General features: G+C 38.9%; 3 long non-coding RNA genes across 4 annotated transcripts in view; all 3 read left to right on the top strand.

Annotated features, from left to right (window-relative positions):
• The window catches only part of LOC126957191 (uncharacterized), a 39,653-nt gene extending 37,218 nt beyond the window's left edge, over positions 1–2,435 (top strand). Inside the window, exon 2 of the long non-coding RNA XR_007726688.1 lies at positions 242–2,435. This is a non-coding gene — a long non-coding RNA (uncharacterized LOC126957191). The remainder of the gene's footprint in view (positions 1–241) is intronic.
• Positions 2,436–2,792: 357 nt separating this feature from the next.
• The window catches only part of LOC126956505 (uncharacterized), a 39,750-nt gene continuing 16,026 nt past the window's right edge, over positions 2,793–26,516 (top strand). The window contains exon 1 of the long non-coding RNA XR_007726401.1: positions 2,793–3,026. This is a non-coding gene — a long non-coding RNA (uncharacterized LOC126956505). The remainder of the gene's footprint in view (positions 3,027–26,516) is intronic.
• LOC126956506 (uncharacterized) lies at positions 4,159–11,736 on the top strand. 2 transcript variants are annotated; one of them, XR_007726402.1, is made up of 3 exons: positions 4,159–4,595; positions 4,967–5,039; positions 8,998–11,736. It is a non-coding gene; the product is annotated as an uncharacterized LOC126956506 (long non-coding RNA). The 2 variants fall into 2 exon arrangements; XR_007726403.1 differs by having other exon boundaries at positions 4,967–6,490.

The raw sequence follows: 26,516 nt of genomic DNA, 5'->3' as shown, positions 1-26,516 counted from the left end.
CCTGCAACCAACGGCATTCTATTCATAACCACAAGTCCCCTTAGGGTCAACTTTTAGGAAGTCTTGGGCAGTTATGTCTTTCCAATCTAACAGTCCATAAGATCTTCCCCTATTTTTCCAGAAGCTTCAGATGAGACTATCACAAAGAACATTATGGATATATGTGACAAATAGAGATTACAAATTAAATTCATACTGTCCAACATGAAAAACTTGACTGTCCTTTTTTCTGTGTGTCCAGAGATACAGGGAGTCTACAGAGCATCTCCTGCAAGCATCAGTACAGAAGTCGATGATAATCTGGATGCAAGTCCAGGAGTGTGGAGTCCACTGACTCAGAAGACCTGCATCTAAGGAATTGACTGTCCTTATCCTTAAGTATGATGACTATGTTTCCAATTCCAGTAGACCCTTTGATGTATTCTGAATAAATATTCCTTTTGGAATTGAACTTCTAGAGCTCTTAACTTTGGCCCACTCCAGTTTTTTTTCTCTCTCTCTCTTTTCTTTTTTAATGATTTTTTTTTGTAAAGATAAGGTCTTGCTTTGTTGCCCAGACTGGCCTCGAATTCCTGGACTCAAGCAATCTATCTGCCTTGGGCTCCCAAAGTGCTGGGATTATAGGTGTGAACCGTTGTGTCCGATCGCTTTCTGGTTTTTCTAGCATTATGTTATCCCAACTCTGTTCTCTATGTAAATTTCCCTGATGACATGGTTGTATCTTGGCGTTTCAAAATACTTAACAGACTTCATTTTGTTTGAATTTTACAATGAACTTACATGACTAGGCATGGTCCCCAGTTCAGTTTAATAGACAAGGATTCTGCAGGTCAAGAAGTGAAACACAACCAATAACAGCAGGTGACAGGATTTAAACCTGGGTCACTGTACTTATTTTTTTCTACTCTGTCATTATGTGTATCTATCCTACCTCTGCAATGACAGATGGCCTTAGAGCAAGAACACTTCCTTACATCTGGTATACAGTTGGAAAGTAAAAGTTCCACACAAAGAAATATGGAAAGAAGTTTTACCTGCTCCTATAGCTTCCTTTCAGGGACCTGGCACCCACAAAGGTTGGGTAACAGAAAGGGGACTTATGTAACTTAAAGCAGAGAAAGTTATAGTGACTGTCTTAGCATAATACAGCATGGAGTGGTCATGCTTGGATGTGCAAAATGTCTGATGGTCTCGGACGTGGCTTGACCCTGAATTACAGTAGTGAGGCAAGTTGCCTCGGGCAAAGCAAACTTATTGGACCCAAAGCTCTCATTTGAGAATTTTGTTGCCTAAAAATTATAAAATATCAGCAATTTCATATGGTTCAGCCTAATATTTTATCACTCTTCCTTTTTCTATTCTAAAGCAATAATTTTTAATAATGTAAGCTATACACATACATGCTTTCAACATACAACGCCCTGACTATCATGTAATGGATATTTCAAGCAGTAAATGTTCAGCATGTCTTCACCCCCACTTGAAGACATAATGTATCAATTAGGCTGTTCTTGCATTGCTATAAAGAAATACCTGAGACTGTGGAATTTATAAGAAAAGCGGTTTGATTGGCTCATGGTTCTGCAGGCTGTACAGGAAGCATATTCGGTCCACTTCGTCTACTTCTGTGGAGACCTCAGAGAACTTTGGCTTATGGTGGAAGGTGAAATGGGAGCAGGCACCTCGTGTGACTGAAGCAGGAGCAAGAAAGAGAGAGTGACGGAGGTGCCACACACTTTTAAACAACCGGAACTCTCTTGAGAATTCACTCACTGTCTTGCGGACAGCACCAAAGGAATGGTCCTAAACCATCCATGAGAAATCCTCCCCCATGATCCGATCACCTCTCACCAGGTCCTATCCCCAACACTGGGATTACAGTGCAACGTGAGATTTGGGCCTGGACACAGATCCAAACCCTATCAATATATTGGCCAGACGCTTGCAACTATGTGAAGAATACCCTGGTTACCCAGCCACAAATGCAGATGTTATTGATAAGGGAGGGGGGCAGGGAAGTGCTGGGAGGAGAAAGGCAGGTCTCTGGCCAGGGCTCCACCCTGGGGCCTGTGCCCACAGACCTGGGTGAGGGCAGGCACTCCTGCCTTTGCGTCCAAATGTTGCTTTTCCCAAGACCACCCTGGCCCGCCACGCCCCCATCCTCTGCCTATGAAAACCCCGAAACCCTAGTGGGCAGTCACACAAGCGGCTGGACATCCAGAGGACGTCAAGAAGAGCACGTCCACAGGCACCGGCAGACCCTGCCAGGCCACCGACTGGTGGAAGGACATGGAGTTCGGCTGGGCAGTCGGAGGAGATCCAGGCCGCTAAGTGGCCTGACCCCAGGAAATACACCTTCCCACTCCATCTCCCTTCTGCCTCCCCTGCCTGCTGAGAGCTACTTCCACTCAATAAAACCTTGCTCTCATTCTCCAGGCTCACGTGTGATCTGATTCTTGCAGTACAACAAGGCAAGGACCTTAGGATACAGAAAGTCCTCTGTCCTTGAGATAAGCCAGGGGTCTAATTGAGCTGACTAACACAAGTCGCCTACAGATGGCAAAACTAAAAGAGCACCCTGTAACACACGCCCACTGGGGCTTCCGCTGCAATCGTTCACCCCTAGACACGGCTGTTGGGTTAGAATCCCACAACCCAGCCGTCTGCCTGCTCCTCTAGAGGTTTGAGCAGTGGGGCAGGGAAGAAGCGAGCCCCTCCTGCTGTTGCACACCCTGCGAGGGGGCAAGGGAACTTCTCCTGTTTCATCATCAGGGATGTTGTATTGGTGTCTTAAATAACACTAGCATTTTGCCATATTTGGAGCTGCTACTGGGCCAGCTCTGTTTCCAGGCCTGCCTTTCAATCTTTTCCTTGCTTCTGGCATGAGTTCCCTTCTCTCTTGAGAAATCAGTTATGCATTTGAAACTACGTGTAGCTATACATACTTTAAACATACCATTTAGCAAGGGTGCTCCTTATTGGATGGTCTTTCACGTTGCTGGGAACAGAGAACACCACAGTTCCAGGTGAGCGAAGTAGTGCGATCTCATACATGATGAAAGCTAAGCAGGCCACAGCTTTCCCGTAAGTAAGCATTTCAAAATGTATTTGTAGAAAGGCAGTAAAAGAATAAGATGCAAATCAAGCTATTTTTAAACCATCCTTTTCAGGGCCAAGGAAGAAAAATGAATTCTTTTAAAAAAAATATTATAAGGTCTTTAGTGGTGTTTTTAGTTGAAGTAATTTGGAGATGATTAGGTATTGTTATTTTTGATTCAATTCTTTAGAACAAAAACTTACAGAAATAGAAAGCTTTGCCATTTCTTTTCCTCACAACTTTAAAAAGTAAACCATGAGTGTTGGGTCACAAAAACCTTTCTTTTTTAGTCTCCTTTTTGTGCAGATTCATCCACCGTCAAATTACATTGTACTCCTTCCTCCTCGGACTACCTGTGGAAGAATGTTTATATAAATAAACCCAAAGTCCTGTCTTTTTGTCTGTCGCTCTGAGTAAACGGTACAAAATAGATGCCTTAGTCTGGTGATTTGATTTAATACAAATGGATATTGTTAGAACAATTCTTTACACCTGAGCTATTGGGAGATTTACTTGTAACTTTCCTTGCTACGTGAACAGCAGTAGTATTTGTTGTTTCTAAGATGTGTTGTAGTTCGAAAGATTTTGTTTGTATCATGCCCAAGTGACTGCATTAAGAAGTACCTAGTTGATTAAAACAAAACAAAACAAAACAAAACAAAAAACTCCTTTAAATCATTCAGCTGTTTGACCTATACTAGTGTATAGGTGTTATACTTAATTATATATTTTGGTGCTGTCTGTTTTATTATGTGGCAGTGTGTAGTCCCAGTATTTATGCTAATTGTATAGTTCTTTGGACTCCAGTTTTTCTCTTTGTAAATTTGGATTAAAGTCTATCATGGCTCCTTTCAAAGACAGCACTATATGTACATGGAGGGTACTTTGATACCACTAGAGGGATGGGACTGAGATCTCAAAGAAACAGGATACACTGTAAACCTGGGAGGCGGAGCTTGCAGTGAGCTGAGATCCGGCCACTGCACTCCAGCCTGGGCGACTCCGTCTCAAAAAAAAAAAAAAAAAAAAAAAAAAAAAAAAAAAAATAGGATACACTGGCTCTGGGGTGAATGGGTCCTATGACTTGTAGGGCTTCGGAGTAGGACATACAACTCTGGGGCTAAAGCTCAGGGCACTGGCCAGGCAGTTGAACACTTCTGCCAGTTCTTTCCTGGTCCTGCCCTGTGCAATTTCCAGCTTCTTCTCTAAATAAATGTTGAAGGTATGCATACATAGCAAAGGTGTGCCAAAGTGTACAGTTGCCCAGATTATTTGCACACCTTGGTTTGGCCCTGGCCAGTTGAAGGAGTTATGAGGAAATACATTGCTGCGGTGACCTCTGTCATTCATTTCTCTGTGTATATTCGTATTAATTGATTTTTTTGGCAGAGTTTAAAGTACTTTTGAACTTTTCCCTTTTCTTCTCTCTTCTGCTTCTTTTTCCAGACTGCTTCCGAGATTGGATGAAGAGAATCTATTGACAACGCTGTGAAGAGAGGTATTTGGAGCGTGTAGGGGGAGGTAGTGTTGACTTCCTTGTGCAATCTAGGATTGAGTGGGGGATGCAGTTGGAAGGGAAGAGAAGTAAGACTCCTCCATCTTCCTGGTCCAGAGAAATTATGCTGGAGCCCCCTAGCCTTAACGAGAAAGCAGGTGTTTGCGTTTCCACCATCTTTGAGATCTGATTGCTAATGGAGCTACCTTTAAAGAATTCTGCTGTTTACAATAAAAGTGAGATCTCCCTCCTCCATCCTGTGTTACACAGCTTGGGATTGCACCCTTGTTCCTGGCACCTTTGCATTGCAGGAGCCTGCCTTTGACTTTCTTTCCTCTCTGCACATCTTCTATTCTTGCTGCTTCTCTTTACAGAAAGTGCTGAGCTTCTTGGTGAGTGTCCCTCCCAACAGATGAATATTCAGCAGAGAATGGAGAGCTTTCTACTGTAAGAATCAGGATGTGGCTGTTTGTAAAGTTATTGCATTTTTTTTGAAGAGTGGCTGCAATTAGTTTTGGTGTTAGGCAGCAAAAACCCCAAAATGTTCTTTTTGATTTCACATTGCTTGCATAATACAGATACCCATTTACTGGAAGAAATCTTTGTGGGTAAGTGTATGAGTGCGTATGCATAAGTATGTGTGTGTGTGTGTGTGTGTGTGTGTGTGACTCCACATATATTTCTGGAGTGCCTTCTATGTGCCAGGCATGGTGTTAGTCAACATATATAATTGAGAGTAAAACAGTCATGATCTCTGCTCTTAACCAATTTACAATCTAGGATAAAAGAGACCTTCCATGTTCAAATCCACAATGACATTAATTGCAATATGATCACTGTTGTGTTTGAAGAATAGCTAAGAAAAGCACAAAGAACTTACAAGATGGCTTAACAGAAGAACTTCATCTAGCTTACAAGTATGGATAGCCCCTTTCTAAGAAAGCGGTGTGAGTAAGGATGAATAGGAATAGGCCAGATAAAATACTAAGCCAGGAGTTGGAGGTGGACACGGGGGAGGGAGGTGACATTGTACTGATAGGTGTAGAGAGCTGAGGAGGCGGATGAATGTAGAGAAAGTAGAAGTGTCACTGGATTGCAGTTCTTGATAGGTAGAAATGTTGTATGAGGGGACGAAAACAAGGCCATTGGAAAGGGAAGCTGAAGGTGGTGGTGGTGGTGGTGTTTGTGAAGGTATTCATATTATTGCAGAATTATCTGAAGTGCAGTTTCCAGTGTTGACCAAATTCATGGTGTGACTGTGGAAGTTGGTGCTTGGGGTGAATGATGACAACTATCAGTGGGTATCAGGGTAGGGAAATGCTGGTCAAGGTGTTGATGGTACATCCAAGTGATGTTAAATCTGCTTAGCATGATGGTAAGGTTGGGTGAAAAGAAGACGACGAGTTGGGTGCTAAATTCTTTAAGGAGTGACCAAATGATTAAGTGAGGACTGGAGAGAGAAGAGGCTCTTATTGTCAACTACTCAAAGGAGCAGCTTACAAAAGAGAGTGCAGTTTTTGTCTGCAAGTGGCATTGGGTAGTCAGGAGGACACTGCCTTGGTTCTGATACTGGGATATTTCGAGTTTGATGGAAAACGTCTCCCAGCCCCTGCTTGAGAGGAGAAGCAGTATCCTTAGGGGACAGTGGGTTTCAGTGAAGTCAAGAAAGGGTGTGGTGTGTGTGTGTGTGGTGTGTGTGTGTGTGCGATAACTTTAAGATAATTACGGGTTAGAAACATGTGGATTAAGGTAAGAAGAGACTACCCTCAGGCATTCATCCAAACTTTGAATTTCTTCTAGAAACCTCCTCTCAAGTCACAGTCAAGTGACTGATTGATTGATCCAGCAATTGCAAAATCACTCTCTTCTAATGCATACCGTTTAAGTTAATTTAAAATGTAAGTTTTATTTTCTTTTTGGATGGGGTCTTGACTGCATCCTGAAAACATAGCTGGTGTTTTTGTTACCTTAGTGTAAGCTGTGTAGTCAAAAGAATAGTGGGAATGGTCACTGTGTGTGGATATTGTTGTTCCTGAGGTAAATTCTGTCCTGGCTACTAACCAAAGGATCTTTCAGAAACGCTCTCCCAAACCACTGCCCATTGGATAGCAAACACAGTATCTATTTTAGAGAAAATGATTGCATCAGATTAAAATGGTTAAATTGTCTTAACATGCCAGGATCTTATCTTTTCATGAAAATATTTTTTATTAACTTTTTTTTAAAGGAGGACAACTGCTCTTCAGATTTTTCCCATGAGAACTGGAGATTAAACTTTGATTTTTCTCCTTTTATCCTCCCCAATAGAAGCTGTATATTTTGAGGATAACCACTTGGTTAAAAGCAAAATAGCCTTAAATAAACACACATACCTTAAAATGAATGAGCATTTTTGGTATAGTCTTAGATTTCACAGTGTCATACTGACTGGGTTGAGAAAGCCACCAGAATTTCATAGCTCAAAGTTCAGGTTTTATACAGGATTTATATGTCCTGTAGAATATTTTGTTTGCTGCAGTTTGAAATGATAGTATCTTCTTCTCTAGGAAACTAATGTTTAACAGGTAAGTGCAACCAGATTGCTAACAGGAGATGGAGGAAAAAATGTCACCATTTTGAATGGGGTTTGTGTTTACCAGTACACAAAACGTATGCTTGTATTATCGATTGTGTGAAAATATCTATAATTGTTAGAAAGATAAAATCCATGTTTGCCAAGAAAATCAATTTTTTCCATATCTCTCTTTGTGCACTGTGGTTTTAAAATTTCCTTTTCATTTTTAATGATGTTTTCTGTTTAGAAAGCTTATTTGAAAAAATTAAACAAAAATTATATACATTTATTGTGTACAATGTAATATTTTAAAATATGCATACATTTGGAATGGCTAAATGTAGCTAATTATCATATGCATATTTATGATTTTTGTGGTGAGGACGCTTAAAATCTACTCTTTTAGAAATTTTCCAGAATACAATACTGTCCAATGTTATTAACTGTAGTCACCATATTGCACAATAGATCTGTTGGACTTCCTACTCCTGTCCAGTTGAAATTTTGTATACTTTGACAAACATCTCTCCAACTCCACCTTTCTCCCCACCAGTCCCTTGTAACCACCATTCTACTTTCTGCTTCTGTGAGTTCAACTTCTTTAGATTCCACATGTGATATTTGTCTTTCTATGCTTGGCTTATTTCACTTAACATAATGTCCTCCATGTTCAGCCACGTCACAAATGACAGGGTTTCTTCCTTAAGGCTGAATAGTATTCCATTGTGCATATATATCACATTTCCTTTATCCATCCCTCCATTGTTGGACATTTAGGCTGATTCCATCTCTTGGCTATTATGAATAATGCTGCAATGAACATGGGAATGCAGATACCTCTTTGACACATGGATTTCGTTTCCATTGGATATATGTGGTATGCTCAGAGGCGAGACTGGTGGATCATATGGTAGTTCTTTCCAAATTTTTTGGAAGAATCTCCATATGGATTTCCATAATGGATGTACCAATTTACATTCCCACGTGCATTGTTTTCTGACGTCGATAAACGTCACAAACCTTTATTTGTTCGTTTCACAAACCTTTATTGTGTGCTGACTATGCATCAGCATAATGGGAGGTGCAGTTGATACAAATAAAAGGCACAGCCTTGCTCGGAAGCAGATATAATAACTATTTATTAAACAAAGATGGCAGAAGTGGGCAACTGACCGCATGTGAGAAGAGTGACAAGGAGAGTGGAATCTAGGATGATGTATATTTTGGCTTGGGCTGTTGAGCTGATGAGGAATGTATATTTTTTGAAATGCAGTATACTGTCACCTTATTTCTAAGTAGGGTCAAGTTTGAGGCCAAATAAAACTTTCCAATATTTGTTCTTCTAGCACATTAATAAAATGTACTTTGTGATTATGAGCAGCTGATTTGAAGATTGATTAATTTCTACTCCTGTTACCTCGATAAATAAGAAATAAATTTCATGGACAAGAACTCATCATTTGAAATAGATGGTAACAGTTGGATTGTCATTGATTACATGAGGTGATTTACAAGGAGGTCCAGCACATGCATGTAGTGTGCTATTCCTTGCCATGTCTGTTTTCTGTTAATTAATACAAATGTTGTTGTGTAGTTTTTGGTATTTTGACTCAAATTGAGAAAATGTATGCACTTTTATATACACGTATTAGTGTAAAACTTGGACCTGGAAAAGCAGAGGTTTCTAATAAATTAGCCAACATTTTCTTTGAAGAATTCAAGGTACCCTGAAGTACTTTCCTAATGATTAAATTGTTATTGTTGGAGGTCAATTCTCCACAGACTTTTTGTATTTCTGCGTCTCTTGTGAGTGAGCAACTAACTGCCCTTCATTCTGAACTATCTTTTCAGGGATATTTGTGTTGTGAACAGTCTTGGAACATAGAGACAGTGTTTCTGGAGCAAAGGCCAGGCATGCTTACTGCCCATTATAAAGGATTCGGGTTCCCTGAATTCAAGATTCCTCTTCTACAGCACAATCACTGAAGGTACCATCTGGTTCTCTTTGCATCACCTTGCAAAAATGGAGGCCTGGTTAACTGGTACAAAAAAATGCTAATACTTTGGCTACTGCTATTGTCATGAGCACTAAACTGTTATTTTTCTGTGACCCGGGAGTCTTGTGTCTTCTACCAGCATTCATGAAACTTTTGTCTGGCTAACTGGTTAGTTTGCGAGAAGGGTGAACTCTCAGACCCTTTGCAGTTTTTTGTTTGTTTGTTTGTTTGTTTTTTGAGATGGAGTATTGCTCTGTCGCCCAGGCTGGAGTGCAGCGGCGTGATCTCAGCTCACTGCAGCCTCTGCCTCCTGGGTTCAAGCGATTCTCCTGCCTCAGCCTCCCGAGTAGCTGGGACTACAGGTGTGTGCGACCACGCCCAGTTAATTTTTTGTATTTTTAGTAGAGACGGAGTTTCACCGTGTTAGCCAGGATGGTCTCGATCTCCTGACCTCGTGATCCACCCGCCTTGGCCTCCCAAAGTGCTGGGATTACAGGCGTGAGCCATGACGCCTGGCCTTCTTCACAGTTTTTGATGGTTAATGCACTTCAGTGTCTTATCTTCCAATCTGTAGACTTTATTCTACCATAAAATATGAAACATTCCAACTTTTCCAGCACTGAGAGGATGGAACTCTAAGTTGTAGATTGACATGGTTTGGCTGTGTCCCCACCGAAATCTCAACTTGAATTGTGTTTTCTAGAATTCCCAAGTGTTGTAGGAGGGACCTAGCGGGAGGTAATTGAATCACGGGGACCGGTCTTTCCTGTGCTATTCTTGTGACAGTGAATACGTCTCACGAGATCTGATGGGTTTATCAGGGGTTTCTGCTTTTGTTTCTTCCTCATTTTTCTCTTGCTGCCACCATGTAAGAAGTGCCTTTCGCCTCCTGCCATGATTCTGAAGCCTCCCCAGCCATGTGGAACTGTTTGTCCAATTAAACCTCTTTTTCTTCCCAGTCTTGGATATGTCTTTATCAGCAGTGTGAAAACAGACTGATACATAAATGAAATAACAAAAAGTCAAAAACTATTATATCTGCTTTTCCTTGTGATTGCAAATGAATATGGTGCCTGTGATACCTCACATTTATTACATATCACGATTTTTGAAACCTCACTGAGAAATATTGGAGTGTAAGTGTACATTTAAAGCAATGACTTTTGTGAAATGTGAATATTTGCTATCACTTATAGTTCATTTATTTTCACTGCACTTAACTTTTATCTAGGGATTGTAAACAAGTGTTTTGCTTTCTTATTGTAATCAAGTTTATTGAGGTGTAATTTATGTGTAACAGATTGCATCCAGTGTACAGTTTGATGAATATTGACAGTTTAATATGCCTGTAAGATCACCATCACCATCAAGATACAAAACACTTCCATCACCCCAAAGGCTTACATGTACCCTTTGACTAAATGAATTTCGATAATGTGTGTAAGCCCTTGATATTGAGCAATTTGGGAATAATTTCTGCTGAGGAGTTTTTGCTAGTTTCCTTATTTTATTTACTTTTTAAATTATCATAAGCATTAATATCTTATTTTTTTCCCTTGGTTATTTGCTTTGATTTCTGTTTTCCCATTAAGGGTCCTCTGTTTGGTCTTTCCTTCTCTTTCATATCTGTTGGAGCAGAAAGACCAAATAATGTTTTCGTGAGCTCACATAAATGAGATAAATAGAACACATTTGAAAAAACATCAAGACTAAGTTGCCTCGAAGGAAAAAAAAAGTCACACCAAAAAGAAGGTGGGAATTAGTGTACTTGAGTATGGAAATTGATTAAGCAATAAAAATATGATGACAATTACTTTTGTAATTCAGTTATGAATTATGCTTAAAATGTGTACTTTATTCACTTTAATTATGACATTTGATTTTAGAGTTTTTCCTTCTCTCAATTATTGATACATTTTCTAGGGAAGGCTTTCTCAAATATTTGTTTTCATCTGACTTTTTATAATCATGGCTCTCAAAATCGAAGGATGGATTTTGAACAGTCGATTTCTCTCAGCAGTGTAAAATGAGTCACATGGGTCACATTTGTCTTAAGTCCCTTCAAAGACTGGAATGTGAGTAGAAATTGCAGAGCAACTTTCCCACGGCACTAATTGCATGTGAAGGACAAGACACTTCCATATTGTAATACCAAATATAAAATAGTGCCAAAAAAAAAAAAAAGTCTCTGGTTAGAACTGTTCCATTTGTCATATGCCTTCTAATGTATAAAACAAGAATTTTCTCTCTTCTCTCACCCGGTTGGAGGATCAGCTTTATTTTTCAAAATTTGGATGGAAATCAGTCTTCAGTCTGCTCTGTCTGAAAAGAGAAAAATGCTTGCAACAGTTTGAAACACTATAAATTGGAATATTTGATGTCAGTTATCTAGGATTTTTATATCACTCCTCTTCCAACCTCCCGCTTCTCACTGATGAGGGTTTCTTACTTTGGGGGGAAGAATACATAGCAACTGTAAAAATGTAAAATAAAGCGAGTTCATCTGATTAGTCTGCAATCTCTCTCTTTTCGTTTGCATCTGGAAATTCTCAAGTAGACACATGGAAACTTGCAGCATGCACGCTTTCTCCCTGTGTGTCTGCATATTCCATACCATTTTCCAGCCATGCTTGTCTTTTATTAAGAATTAGATGGTCTGAATGAGAATAATTTAAAACATTTTTTTAAAACTTTATTTTTTTAGGAACAGTTTTAGTTCATAGCAAAATTGAGATAAAAAAACAGAGATTTCCCATATATCCCTCCTGTCCCCCTCACCTGGCCTCCCCTATTATCAACACCTCTGACCAGAGTGGTACCCTTGTTGCAATCCATGAGCCTATACTGACACATGATTATCACCCAAAGCCCAGAGTTTACTTTAGGGTTCCCTTGGAGTTGTATATCCTAGGGGTTTAGACAAATATGTAATGACATGTACACAGAAAAATAAAAATTTGAGGTCAACATCTCACTTTTCCTGTTCAGTATTAAACATGAAGCAACTGTTGTGCCTTTTCCAAAAATAGTCTGCCACAAGGAGCAATAAGTAATCAGAATTTAAGGGGGAGGAAAATGGAAAACTCAAGAGGCCTGCCTTACATGAACACACACATATTTTATAACTTCTCTTATACTTTAGAACATTATTCCACTGGATTCTGGATTTCTAGATATCATATGAAAGTTCAACTGTAATTAGGAAGTACTTAGCTTAGGGTGAGGCAGGGTAGCTTGGGCTCTGTTTGATAGAATTGAATTGGGTCAACTTGCGATGCATCAAACACTCAGAGCGAGTATTTTTTTGGGAATCATCCACCTGAACAGGGAAATTTTCTAATTTGCACTAAAGTGCAGTACATGCTCTCAGAACATGAGGAATTGAAGACAATCACACTTCCCCTCTTTTGCAGCAAAAGGATTTTTTTACACTGGAGATCTCTGTTGAATTATGCCTAGTCGGTATTATCCATGCAGGTTATAAGTATGAGATGTTTCGATCCAAGAAAAAAAGCATTTTTTTGCCTTTTTCTTGTTTTTGTTTGCTTGCTTATTTTTACTTGTTTGTTTTCACTGCTGTACCAGTTCAAGGAATCACTGGCCAAAAAGGAGGACAAATTTATAATTAGGAAATAAAGGAGGCTGGCGGGAACTGGAAAGACCTGAATAAGTGGTTCATTAAACTGAGAAAACTGAGAAGGCAAAGCTCAGGGAAAGCAAAGCTCACTACTGAGAAAGCAAAGTTCACTACTGAGAAATTGTAGTGGGGGTGGGAATGGGGTTGAAAGAGATGCAACTGTATTGTAGACAAGAGAAAGGCCACTTCAGGCACTAACTCATAAAGGCAGTGCATCTGCCCTGGTTTTCCTTTCATGAACAGCTAAAATACTAGGTGACACTGGACATAGTAAAAGCGCATAATAGGATGAGGAGGTTGGTTTTGAAATTTGGACTAGGTCAAGATTTCTGGCTCATAGAAGTTAGTTGATCATGGAGCAGTCAACGTTCACAATGGGTCTCAGCAGCTAAGGCAGGCAACGGGGAAGTCAGGCAACAGGGATCAGAAACCCAGAGGAGAGGTGTGGAGAAACCAGAGTCTAGACCTATAGGCCTGGGAAGAAAAGATCAATATGCCTGGTCAAAGATTCCAGGAAGGAAAGATTTGGATCTCAGCACAGGTCCTGAGTTGTGGGGTGTCAGGTACAAGAATGAAGCTTGATTCCAAGCTCAGTGCCACAGGATCTTCTCTTTTCTGTGTATGCACAGAACTGATGTGCAATTTTGACAAGGCCTGAGCATGCGGTTTGCAGAAAGTAAGTTCTGCCTGACCCAGGTGTGGTGCTTGAACAAATGGAGAGAAATAAATATCTCATGCATAATTCAAACTGGAATATATTTACAATTACAAAGGAAAGCCAGAGGGGCACTGTCAAAGTGGATGGTTATGCTCAGGTAAGAAAAAGGTGTAATCCTCCTCAAAGTATCATTTCTTTATATTAAAGTCTAGAAATATTTTCTCATTCATTTATTCATTAGTTCATTTATTCATTCATCAAATGTTTATTAAAGGTCTACTACTTGTTGATATGTTTAACATCTTGCAAATCACTTTAATAACTTTCACTATCTGTCTGTTTGAATTTTCAATAATGAAGTCCATCTCTCTAATAAATGTTAACAATTAAAAATGGAGCCACTGTTGAGGCAAGTTCAAGCTCTGGGGAATTATGAAATTTACCAGAAAACCTTGATGACAATGGAGAGAAACAGGATAAAATTGTAAGAGCCTGAGGTGATGGTTTATAACTAAAATATTGATTTGAGAATGAATTAACTGAACCACTCAGCTATGATAATAGTGAGGTTGGACATCCATAATGGGAGTCATGATTGATTGTACAGTCATATAGAAGTTGGTCAAAATCCCCAAACTGGATGAAGAAATCAATTTGGTGGCTTCCTTTACATTTATTATTTGAAATAATTTTAGCAGGGAATACTAGACTAAAAAATGTAATGGCGTTTTTTCTGGGCTCTGGCTCAAGTGGTTTGCCAGAAATAAAGTCTAAAAGGCTCTCCTTACTGTCGTATTTGTGACTTGTGGTTTTTGAGCCAGTTATTTTATTCTTCTGCAAGAATGGCTGTTATTATTCAGTTCTGATTTTACCACAATGTGTGTGTGTTAGTGTGCATGAAAACAGCATAGGATGTGTTGGGGTTGCAAGGAATAAACTTAGAACTGAGGCAGGCTCCTCTATAAGCAAAGACTATCTGCTATTATGAGTAGCAAATTATTTTAAACTACAAATTCTACCCAGGTGGTATTGTAGTATTTTTCTTGGCCGAACTAAATGTGAATTATTCATCAGATAAAAATTCTATTGAAAGGAGTTAAGGTAGGGATTTGGAAAGATAAATGTTGTTTGTTTTTGTTTTGTTCTGGTAAACATGAAGGACTTTGGACAGCAAGAGGGCAAGATGATAATATGCAATAGGAAGAACTATAAAGAAGAGGGAAGGGAAGTGGAAGGTTTCAGAAGGGAAAGTGAGAGGATTCATGTTTTCCTTGGAACTGAAGTGCCACTACACACTGACTCTTCTTTCCAGGTGAAATTATGAGGAGAATTTTATTTATACATTTTGGTGTCCTTCAATCTAATCCTTTATACCAGAACCATGTTAATTCAGCCCAGTCTTTTTCTGATGGGTTTCTCCCTATCTTCTTCTCCATTTGGTGGGAAGAGAAGAGGAAAAGACAAGAGGAAAAACAAACTAAAACTAAAAGAACTATGAGAAATTTATGGCTGGGCGTGGTGGCTCACACCTTTAATCCCAGCATTTCGGGGGACCAAGGTGGATGGAACGCTTGAGTCCAGGAGTTTAAGATTAACATAGACAACTGGCAAAACCTCATCTCTACAAAAAATACTAAACATTAGCCAGGCATGGTGGTACATGCCTGTTGTCCCACCTACTTGGGAGGCTGAGGTGGGAGGATCACTTTAGCCCAAGAAAGTTGAGGCTGCAGTGAGCTGTGATCACACCACTGCACTCCAGCCTGGGTGACAAAGTGAGAACCTGTCTCAAAACAAACAAAAAAAGAAAATTCATGGCTGGGCTTGGTAACTCATGCCTGTAATCTTAGCACTTTTGGAGGCCAAGGTGGGCAGATCACCTGAGATCAGGAGTTTGAGACCAACCTGTCCAACATGATGAAACCCCGTTGTACTAAAAATAGAAAAATTAGTCAGGCATGATGGCACACGCCTGTAAGTCCCAGCTACTCAGGAGGCTGAGGCAGGAGAATTGCTTGAACCTGGGAGACATAGGCTGCAGTGAGCCAAGATTGTGCCACTGCACTTCAGCCTTGGCAATAGAGTGAGACTCTGTCTCAGAAAAAAAAAAAAAAAAGAAAAAAGAAAAGAAAAGAAATTCATACGAAATATTTATCTATATTTTCTTTGTTGTTATTGTCCTTAATTGTTCATGAATACATGGACCTTTTCCTGATTTCTAGGAACCAGTGAATGCTAAAGCTATGCTGTCAAGAATGAACTCTGTTGACACAATGGATTCATGTTATATGCCCATTGCAGACATGCAAATTCTACTATAGCTTGACAAGAAAATAAGAATTTACATATAGAAAATGACTATGCCTTTCATGTCACCCAGTGAGCATGTGCTCTGCTATGAGAATGAGATGGGTGATGTAAAGCTGTAATCTCAGCCTCAATTTCTGGATGTTATTCATGGCATGAGCATCTGAGTGTGCTGAGATTCTGGTAGTATTATTTAACCAGCCAGCTAATGGACTGGCCAACCAACTGACTTTTAAAAACTGCCCCTTGGCTGGGCGAGGTGGTTCACTATTGTAATCCCAGCACTTTGGGAGGCTGAGGCGGGCAGATCACCTGATGTCGGGAGTTCGAGACCAGCCTGACCAACATGGAGAAACCCTGTATCTACTGCAAATACAAAATTAGCCAAGTGTGATGGCACATGCCTGTAATCCCAGCTAGTTGGGAGACAGAGGTGGGAGAATCGCTTGAACCTGGGAGGTAGAGGTTGCGGTGAGCTGAGATCGTGCCATTGCACTCCAGCCTGAGCAACAAGAGCGAATTCCATCTCAAAAAACAAAACAAAACAAAACAAAACTGACCCTTATTTGGTCATTATTGCCCAAATACCATTTCCTGTGCTCTTTTATTCTTTTTAAAAATGTTTTATTTTTATATATTTATTTATTTTTTAGACAGAGTCTCAGTCCATTACGCAGGTTGAAGTGTATTAGGGAGATCTCAGCTCACTGCAACCTCTACTTCCTGGGCTTAAGCAATTCTTACACCTCAACCTCCTGAGTAGCTGGGATTACAGGCATGCACCACCACACCCAGCAAATTTTTGTATTTTGATTTTGATTTTTAATTTTATTTATTTATTATTATTTTTCTTTATTTCTTCTATTAAAAAATGGGATACATGTTCAGAATGTGCAAGTTTGTTACATAGGTATATGTGTGTCATGGTGGTTTGCTGCACCTATTGACCCATTCTTTAAGTTCCCTCTCCTCACCCCCGACTCCCCAGCAGGCCCTGGTGTGTGTTGTTCTTCTCTCTGTTTCCATGTGTTCTCACAGTTCAACTCCCACTCATGAGTGAGAACATGCAATGTTTGGTTTTCTGTTCCTATGGTAGTTTGCTGAGGATGATGGCTTCCAGTGTCATCCATGTCCCAGCAAAGGGCATGATCTTATTATTTTTTATGAGTGCATAGTATTCCAAGGTGTATATGTACCATATTTTGTTTATCCAGTCTATCATTGATGGGCATTTGGGTTGGTTCCATGTCTTTGCTATTGTAAATAGTGCTGCAATAAACATATATGTGCATGTGTCTTTATAGTAGAATGATTTATATTCCTATGGGTATATTCCCAGTAATGGGATTGCTGGTTCAAATTGTATTTCTGGTTCTAGATCCTTGAGGAATCGCCATACTGTCTTCCTCAGTGGTTGAACTAATTTACATTCCCACCAACAGTGGAAAAGCATTCCTATTTCTCCACAGCCTCACCAACATCTATTGTTTCCTGACTTTTTAATAATCACCATTGTTGATGGGCATGACATGGTATCTCATTGTGGCTTTGATTTCTCTGATGACCAGTAATGATGAATTTTTTTTCATGTTTGTTGGCCACGTAAATGTCTTCTTTTGAGAAGTGTCTGTTCATATCTTTTGCCCACTTTTTGATTTTTTTTTTTTTTTGTAAATTTGTTTACATTCCTTATAAATTCTGGATATTAGACCTTTGTCAGATGGGTAGATGGAAAAAATTTTCTCCTATTCTGTACTTTGCCTGTTCACTCTGATGATAGTTTCTTTTGCTGTGTAGAAGCTCCTTAGTTTAATTCGATCCAATTTGTCAAGTTTGGCTTTTGTTGCAATTGCTTTTGACATTTTTGTCATGAAGTCTTTGCCCATGCCTATGTCCTGAATGATATTGCCTAGGTTTTCTTCTAGGGTTTTTATGGCTTGGGGTTTTACATTTAAATCTCTAATTCATCTTGAGTTAATTTTTGTATAAGGCATAAGTAAGGGGGTCCAGTTTCAGTTTTCTGCATATGCCTAGTCAGTTTTCCCAGCATCATTTACTGAATAAGAGATCCTTTCCCCATTGCTTATTTTTGTCAGGTTTGTTGAACATCAGATGGTTGTAGATGTGTGGTGTTATTTCTGAGGTCTCCGTTCTGCTCCATTGGTCTATATGTCTGCTTTGGTACCAGTATTATGCTGTTTTGGTTACTGTAGCCTTGTAGTGTAGTTTGAAGTCGGGTAGCATGGTGCCTCCAGGTTTGTTCTTTTTGCTTAGGATTGTCTTAGCTATACAGGGTCTTATTTGATTCCCTACGAATTTTAAAATAGTTTTTTTTCTAATTCTGTGAAGAATGTCAACAGTAGTTTGATGGGAATAGCACTGAATCTAAAAATTACTTTGGGCAGTATGGCCATTTTAGTGATATTGATCCCTCCTATCCATGAGGATGGAATGTTTTTCCATTTGTTTATGTCCTCTTTTATTTCCTTGAGCACTAGTTTGTAGTTCTCCTTGAAGAGGTCCTTCACATCCCTTGTTAGCTGTATTCCTAGGTATTTTATTCTCTGTAGCAATTGTGAATGGGAGTTCATTCATGATTTGGCTCTCTGCGTGTATATTATTGGTGTAAAGGAATGCTTGTGATTTTTGTACATTGGCTTTGTATGCTGAGACTGCTGAAGTTGCTTATCAGTTTAAGGAATTTTTGGGCTGAGATGACGGGGTTTTGTAAGTATAAAATTATGTCATCTGCAAACAGAGACAACTTGATTTTCTCTCTTCCTATTTGAATACCCTTTATTTCTTTCTCTTGCCTGATTGCCCTGGCCAGAACTTCTAATACTAGGTTGAATAGGAGTGGTGAAAGAGGTCATCTTTGTCTTGTACTGATTTTCAAAGGGAATGATTCCAGTCTTTGCCCATTCAGTATGATACTGGCTGTGGGATTGTCATAAATAGCTCTTGTTTTTGAGGTATGTTCCATCAATACCTAATTTGTCGAGACTTTTTAACATGTAGGGATGTTGAGTTTTATCAAAGGCCTTTTCTGCAACTACTGAGATAATCATGTGGTTTTCGTTCTTGGTTCTGTTTATGTGATGGATTATGTTTATTGATTTGTGTATGTTGAGCCAGCCTTGCATCCCAGGGATTAAGCTGACTTGATCATGGTGGATAAATTTTTTGATGTGCTGCTGGATTTGGTTTGCCAGTATTTTATTGAGGATTTTTGGATCATGTTAATCTGGGATATTGGCCTGAAGTTTTCTTTTTTTGTTGTGTCTTTTCCTAGTTTTGGTATCAGGATGATGCTGACTTCATGAAATGAGTTAGGGAGTAGTTCCTCTTTTTCAATTGTTTGGAATAGTTTCAGAAGGAATAGTACTAGCTCCTATTTGCATTTCTGGTAGAATTCAGCTGTGAATCCATCTGGTCCTGGGCTCGTTTTTGTTGGTAGGGTATTAAATACTGCCTCAATTTCAGAACTTGTTATTTTCTATTCAGGGATTCAGCGTCTTCCTGGTTTAGTCTTGGGAGGGTGTATGTGTCCAGGAATTTACCCATTTCTTCTGGATTTTCTAGTTTATTTGCATAGAGGTTTTTACAGTATTCTCTGATGGTAGTTTGTATTTCTGTGGGGTCAGTGGTGATATCCCCTACATCATTTTTTTTATTGTGTCTATTTGATTCTTCTCTCTCTTCGTTTTTATTAGTCAAGCTAGCAGTCTGTCTATTTTGTTATTTTTTTTAGAAAACCAGCTCCTGAATTCATTGATTTTTTAGAAAGTTTTTCCTGTCTCTACCTCCTTCAATTCTTCTCTGATCTTAGTTATTTCTTGTCTTCTGCTAGTTTTTGGATTAGTTTTCTCTTGTCTCTGTAGCTCTTTTAAATGTGATGTGAGGGTGTTGATTTGAGATCTTTCTAGCTTCCTGATGTGGGCATTTAGTGCTATAATTTCCCTCTTAACACTGTTTTCATTGTGTCCCAGAGATTCTAGTACATTGTCTCTTTGTTCTCATTGGTTTCAAAGAACTTCCTGATTTCTGCCTTAATTTCATTATTTACCCAGGAGTCATTCAGGAGCAGTTTGTTCAATTTCCATGTAATCATGTGGTTTTGAGTGAGTTTCTTAATCCTGAGTTCTAACTTGACTGCACTGTGGTCTGAGAGATTGTTTCTTATGATTTCAGTTCTTTTGCATTTGCTGAGGAGTGTTTTACTTACAATTGTGTGGTCGATTTTAGAATAAGTGCCACATGGCACTGAGAACAATCTATATTATGTTGATTTGGGGTAGAGAGTTCTGTAGATGTCTACTAAGTCCACTTGATCCAGAGCTGAGTTCAAGTCCTGAATATTCTTGTTAATTTTCTGCCTTGTTGATCTAATACTGACAGTGGGGTGTTAAAGTCTCCCACTATTATTGTGTGGGAGTCTAAGTCTCTTTGTAGGTCTCTAAGAACTTGTTTTATGAATCTGGGTGCTCCTGTATTGGCTGCATATCTATTTATAATAGTTAGCTCTTCTTGTTGAATTGTTCCCTTTACCATTATGTAATGCCCTTCTTTGTCTTTATTGATCTTTGTTGGTTTAAAGTCTGTTTTGTCAGAGGCTAGGATTGTAACCCCTGCTTTTTATTTTTTTGCTTTCCATTTGCTTGGTAAATTTTTCGCCATCCCTTTATTTTGAGCCTATGTGTGTCTTTGCACATGAGATGGGTCTCCTGAATACAGCACACCAATGGGTCTTGACTCTTTATCCAATTTGCCAGTCTTTGTCTTTTAATTGGGGGATTTAGCCCATTTACATTTAAGGTTAGTATTGTTATGTGTGAATTTGATCCTGTCTTCATGATGCTATTTGGTTATTTTGCACACTAGTTGATGCAGTTTTCTCATAGTGTTATTGGTCTTTATATTTTGTTGTGTTTTTGCAGTGGCTGGTACCAGTTTTTCCTTTCCATATTTAGTGCATCTTTCAGGAGTTCTTGTAGGGCAGGCCTGGTGGTAACGAAGTCCCTCAACATTTGCTTGTCTGGAAAGAATTTTATTTATCCTTCGCTGATGAAGCTTAGATTGGCTGGATATGAAATTCTGGGCTGCAATTTCTTTTCTTTAAGAATGTCGAATATTGGCCCCCAATCTCCTCCGGCTTGTAGGATTTCTGCTGAGAGATCTACTGTTAGTCTGAAGGGCATCCCTTTGTAGGTGACCTGGCCTTTCTCTCTGACTGCCCCTAACAGTTTTTCCTTCATTTTGACCTTGGCGAATCTGATGATTATGTATCTTGTGGTTGATCTTCTCATGGAGTATCTTAATGGTGTTCTCTGTTTTTCCTGAATTTGCATGTTGGCCTGTCTTGCTAGGGTGGGAAACTTCTGGATAATATCTTGAAGTGTGTTTTCCAGCTTATTTTCATTCTCCTTGTCTCCTTCTGGTACTCCAATCAATTGTAGGTTTGCTTTTTTTATGAAGTCCCATATTTCTTGGAGGCTTTGTTCATTCCTTTCCATTCTTTTTTCTCTAGTCTTGTCTGCATGTCTTATTTCAGCAAGGTGGTCCTCAAACTCTGATATCCTTTCTTTTCCTTGGTTGGTTTGGCTACGGATACTTACGTATGCTTTACGAAGTTCTCGTACTGTGTTTTTCAGCTTCATTAGTTTGTTTATGTTCCTCTGTAGACTGGTTATTCTAGTTAGCAATTCCTCTAACCTTTTATAAAGGTGCTTAGGTTCTTTGCATTGGGTTAGAACATGCTCCTTTGGCTCAGTGTAGTTTTTTATTACCCATCTTCTGAAGCCTACTTCTGTCAATTAGTGTATCTGATCCCCTGTCTAGTTCTGTGCCTCTGATGGAGAGACTTTGTAATCATTTGGAGAAGAGGAACTCTGGCTTTTTGGGTCTTCAGCATTTCTTCACTGATTCTCATCTTCGTGAGTGTGTCTAGTTTCAGTCTTTGAGGCTGCTGACCCTCAGATGGGGTTTTTGTGGGGGCTTTTTATTGTTATTGATGCTGTTGTTGTTGTTTTTTGCTCGTTTGCTTTTCTTTCAATGGTCAGGTCCTTCCGTAGGGCTGCTGCAGTTTGCTGGGGGTTGACTTCAGGCTCTATTTATCTGATTCACTCCGGTGCCTGGAGATGTCACTCAAGGAGGCTGGAGAAGAGCAAAGATGGGTGCCTGCTCCTTTTCCTGGGACCTCTGACCTCGAGGGGCACTAACTTAATGCCAGTAGGACTGCTTCTGTATAGGGTATCTGACAACTCCTGTTGGAGGGTTTCATCCGGTTTGGTGGCACGGGGAGCAGGACCCATTAACAAAGCAGTTTGTGTCTTGGTGGAGGGGCTGTGCTTCTCTGGGGGGACACCCACTGGTCTAGGCTTCCTGGATTCCTCAGAACTACTGGGAGGAAAGGATCGCAGAGACTGTGGGCACCCCTTTCCCTAGGGGCTAGGCCCAGGGAGATTCAGCTTATTTCCCTGAGCCTCTGGCTGGAGTTATTGGAGTTCTGCAGGGAAGCCCCCCACCCAGTGAGGAAGGATGGGTCCGAGTCAGGCCTGAAGAGGCACTCTGGCCGCTGACTGCCACAACTGGTGTGTTAGGCTGTGGATACAAGTCTTGGGAGTAAGCTGTCCAGTCTCCTTGGCTCCAGCAGGAGAAAAGAGCAGCCTGGAGCTATAGAGATGGATGTCACCCTTCCCCCACCCAGGGAGCTTTGCATGTTAGACAGTTGCAAGTCCTAGTGCTGGCTGCTGCCCCTCCTCCAAGGAGCTCAAATGGCTTAGACAGCAGGCAGCCTCAGCTGTGTTGCTGGTTGCCCCTCCTCCCGGAGGAGGTTCAGTGGGTTTAAGCAGATTCCAGCTGTTGAGAATCTGTGTGTTCTGGGGTTGGGACACTAGGCCCCGGTTGCATGGGTTCACAAGTGGGATCTTCCAATCCATAGGTTGCACAGTTTTGTGGAAAAAGCACGGTTTCCCTGGCTGGGTAACACACTCACAGCCTCCTTTGGCTGGGGGGATGGTGCTCCCCTGCCCCACGTGGCTGCAGTGCCACACTGTTCTTCCCCCTTTCCAAGGTCACACCAGCCTCCTAGTCAGTTCTGTTGAGAGAACCTGGATACCTTGGTTGCCAGTGAAGGAGTCACACACTTATTATTATTATTATTATTATTTTTATGGGAGCCACCCAATGCTGCTGTTTCTAGTCTGCCATCTTGGCCCCTCAAACTTCTGTATTTGTAGTAGAGACGGGTTTTTGCCGTGTTGGCTAGGCAGGTCTCGAACTCTTGGCCTCAAATGATCTGCCCACCTCGGCCTCCCATACAGATATGAGCCATGGCGCCCAGTCATTCTTTTATACTTTTCTGCAGATTGGACTTTTCATATGTTGTCATTTCCTTCAACCTGAGGAACTTGCTTTAACATTTCTGGTAGTGAGGTTTTGCTTACAATAAAATTCTCTAAGCCGTTGTCTGAAAATGGCTTTAATTTACCTTCATTTTTGAAAGATGAACAGTTAACATTTTTCATTTAGCATTTTAAAGATGTCATTTCATTATCTTCTATCTTTCTTCTCATGAGAAGTCAACCATCATATTTATTGCTATCACCCTGAATATAATGCATAATTTTTTCTTTAATTGTTTTTAATATATTTTATTTTAATCATTAGTTTTAACCCGTCTGGCGAAAAGGTTCCTAGATGGGTTTATCTTTGTGTTTGTCCTGCTTGCAGTTTGCAAATTTTTTGGATCTGTTGATGTATTTTTATCGGTTTTAGGTTTTAGCCATTATCTCTTCAAGTATTTACTCTGTTTCATTCTAATCTCTTTCTGGGACCTCATTTACATATGTTAGATGATAAAATATTGCCCCAGAAGTCTTGTATGCTCTGTTCCTGTGTGTGAATTTATTCTTTGTTTCTATATTCCTGTTTTTAAGTTAATTTGCTTATTCTTTCTTCTGTAAGTCTGGCCTGCAATTAAACTGATTTAACAAACTTTTTAGTTATGGTGATGTATTTTCAGTTTCATAATTTTGACGATTTGGTTGTTTTTTTTTTTTTCTTTTAGGTTTCTACATCTGTGCTGAGATTCCACATCTGTTCATCTATTTTGTCCACCTTTTTCCCCAAATTTTTAGTCAGAATTCTATTAACTGTTTTAAAGCCTTTGCTGATTTCAACATCACAGTCAACATGTCAATATCACCAGTGAGGGTCTGCTCCTATTTACTTTTTTTTTTTTTTTCTGTTAGCTGTGGGTCCTATTTCTATGTGTTTTTGTTGGCCTAGTAATTTTTGATTGTGTGATAAACACTTAAGATGATAAACCTTTTGTTATCTTTTTATAGAGTGTTAAATTTTGCTTTGGATGGTGACTAAGTTACTAGCATATTCTCTTGATCTTTTGGAGGCTTGGTTTTAGAGTTTTTGAATGAGCATCTGTTTTAGTTTTCCCCTTAGTTCTGTGCCATAGACCTTAGTCATGATATGTGTTTCTTACTCCTGATGTGTGGTCCTTGTAGAGTCTTAATGAACAGCAACGGTGTTTACCAAGCTCCTCTAACCTAGCCAGACTTGAGCTGTACCCTGGAGAGACAAGGATAACTGCTGATATATTTTCTCAGTTATTCATTCTTTCAGGTGCTGCTTTCTTCTGGATTGCTTAGATTCTCACCATGAAAATAGACAGTTTAGGTAACAGCCAAGGATTCGAGGAGCGTTTGTATGCAGATTTGGCAGTATCCCCTCTGTGTCCTCCATTTTTCTGAATATTTTTCTTCCAATTTCATGTTCTGCTAGAATCTCTGAACTTGTCTCCCTGTCCTTTTCCCAATAGGATGATGTTTCTTGGTTGATTTTCATTTTCTCCTTGTACTGCCGTGAGCCTGAATGTGTTATCGGGAAAAGCCAACTAATTACGGAGCTCATCTACTGTGCACCTTCAGTTTCTGCCTGCTTTGGATTGTACACCAGCGCCTTCACACAGTTTAAGGAAAATTTGTCTGGAGTTTATAATTCTTATTATAGGAGATTTAGTCTGATACAAGCTATTCTACCACAAATGGAAACAGAATTTTTGCATAAACTAATGTCTAATATTAGTTGCTTGCCAGTCTTTTGTCATGTGCTGTGGGAGAGATTTATGTACCTTAGCGATGATCCACATAACAACAATACAAGGTATCATTGTCATCATCATCAATCATCACCATCATATTACTGAAAAGAAACTGAGGCACAGAGTGATAACAAACTTGCCCAAGTTTACAAAGTAAGGGACAGATGCAGGATTCAATGTTGTGTGTGTGTGTGTGTATATATATATATAAGTTATATATATATAAATATATATGTTTTATATATAAATATATATTATATATATTTATACTTATTCATATTTAAATTAATTAAATTATTAAATAATTACATTTATTAATCTTATTAAATTATCAAAGCATTTAAATTACTTTTTATTTTAATAAATTAATAAATTTATTAATAAATTAATAGTTTAATAAATTAATAAATTTATTAATAAATTAATAGTTTAATAAATCAATAATTTATTAAATTTTAAATTGATATTATTTGTATATTTATATATTTATATATAAAATATAAATGTATTTATATATTTACTTTTATATATTAATATTTATATATTTATATATTAAATATAAATTAAATATATTTCTATTTATATATTTATATATTAAATATAAAATATATATCTATATAAATATATTTGTATATTTATAGAGCTATATATAAATATATATTTATTTATATAGAGCTATATATAGATATATATTTTTATATGTAAATAAATATTAATATATAGTTATATATATAAATATATATATATATATTCCTTTTTTTTGAGATGGAATCTTGCTGTGTTGCCCAGGCTGTAGCGCAGTGGCACGATCTCCACTCACTGCAAGCTCCGCCTCCTGGGTTAGCACCATTCTCCTGTCTCAGCCTCCTGAGTAGCTGGGATTACAGGTGCCGTCACCATGCCCGGCTAATTTTTTGTATTTTTAGTAGAGATGGAGTTTCACTGTGTTAGCCAGAAAGGTCTCGATCAGCTGACCTTGTGATCCGCCTGCCTCAGCCTTCCAAAGTGCTGGAATTTCAGGCGTGAGCCACCACACCAGGCCCCAATGTTGTATATATTTTATATAAAGCTTGTAATTATGCCAGTGATTATCAGACTTGGCTGAAGATTGAAATTTCTTGGGGAGTTTTAAAAGTACTGGTGGTTTGATCCCAACTCTATAGATTTTTTTTTTTTTAAAACCAGTTGTAACTATGACTTGGCTATTGAGATTCTAAAAGTTCCTCAGATGTTTCAAATGTGCAGCTGAGACTGAGAACCATGGTGCTATGCAATGTTCCCATGATACCAACTAAATCCTGTAACCAGGTCCGTTGATGCTAATTGAATTTTTTTCTTTCTAAATAATTACAGAATAAAAAGATGTTTTATATAGTTACTATTCTGATATCATAATGATTAACAATGAAAGAAAGACTTTTTGAGTATCTCAAATTAGTTGCTTTAAAAAAACCAATCCATTGCTAAGGGTTTCAGTTGCTGTTCTCTATATATGAGTGATAATGTTTATGAATGTAGTGACTATTTCTATTTATTATATAATAAGAGCTTTATCCTTGTTCACTTGTTTTGTGAATAAGAATAGGAAATAAAATTTACAAGACCTATTGGATTACTTTTTTATCTTTGTTACTTAATATGAAGAAAATAAAT

The sequence above is a fragment of the Macaca thibetana genome, chromosome 6 (genome assembly GCF_024542745.1).
Source record: "Macaca thibetana thibetana isolate TM-01 chromosome 6, ASM2454274v1, whole genome shotgun sequence".
Taxonomy (NCBI): Eukaryota; Metazoa; Chordata; class Mammalia; order Primates; family Cercopithecidae; genus Macaca; species Macaca thibetana.
This window is presented reverse-complemented; position numbering and strand designations above follow the sequence as displayed.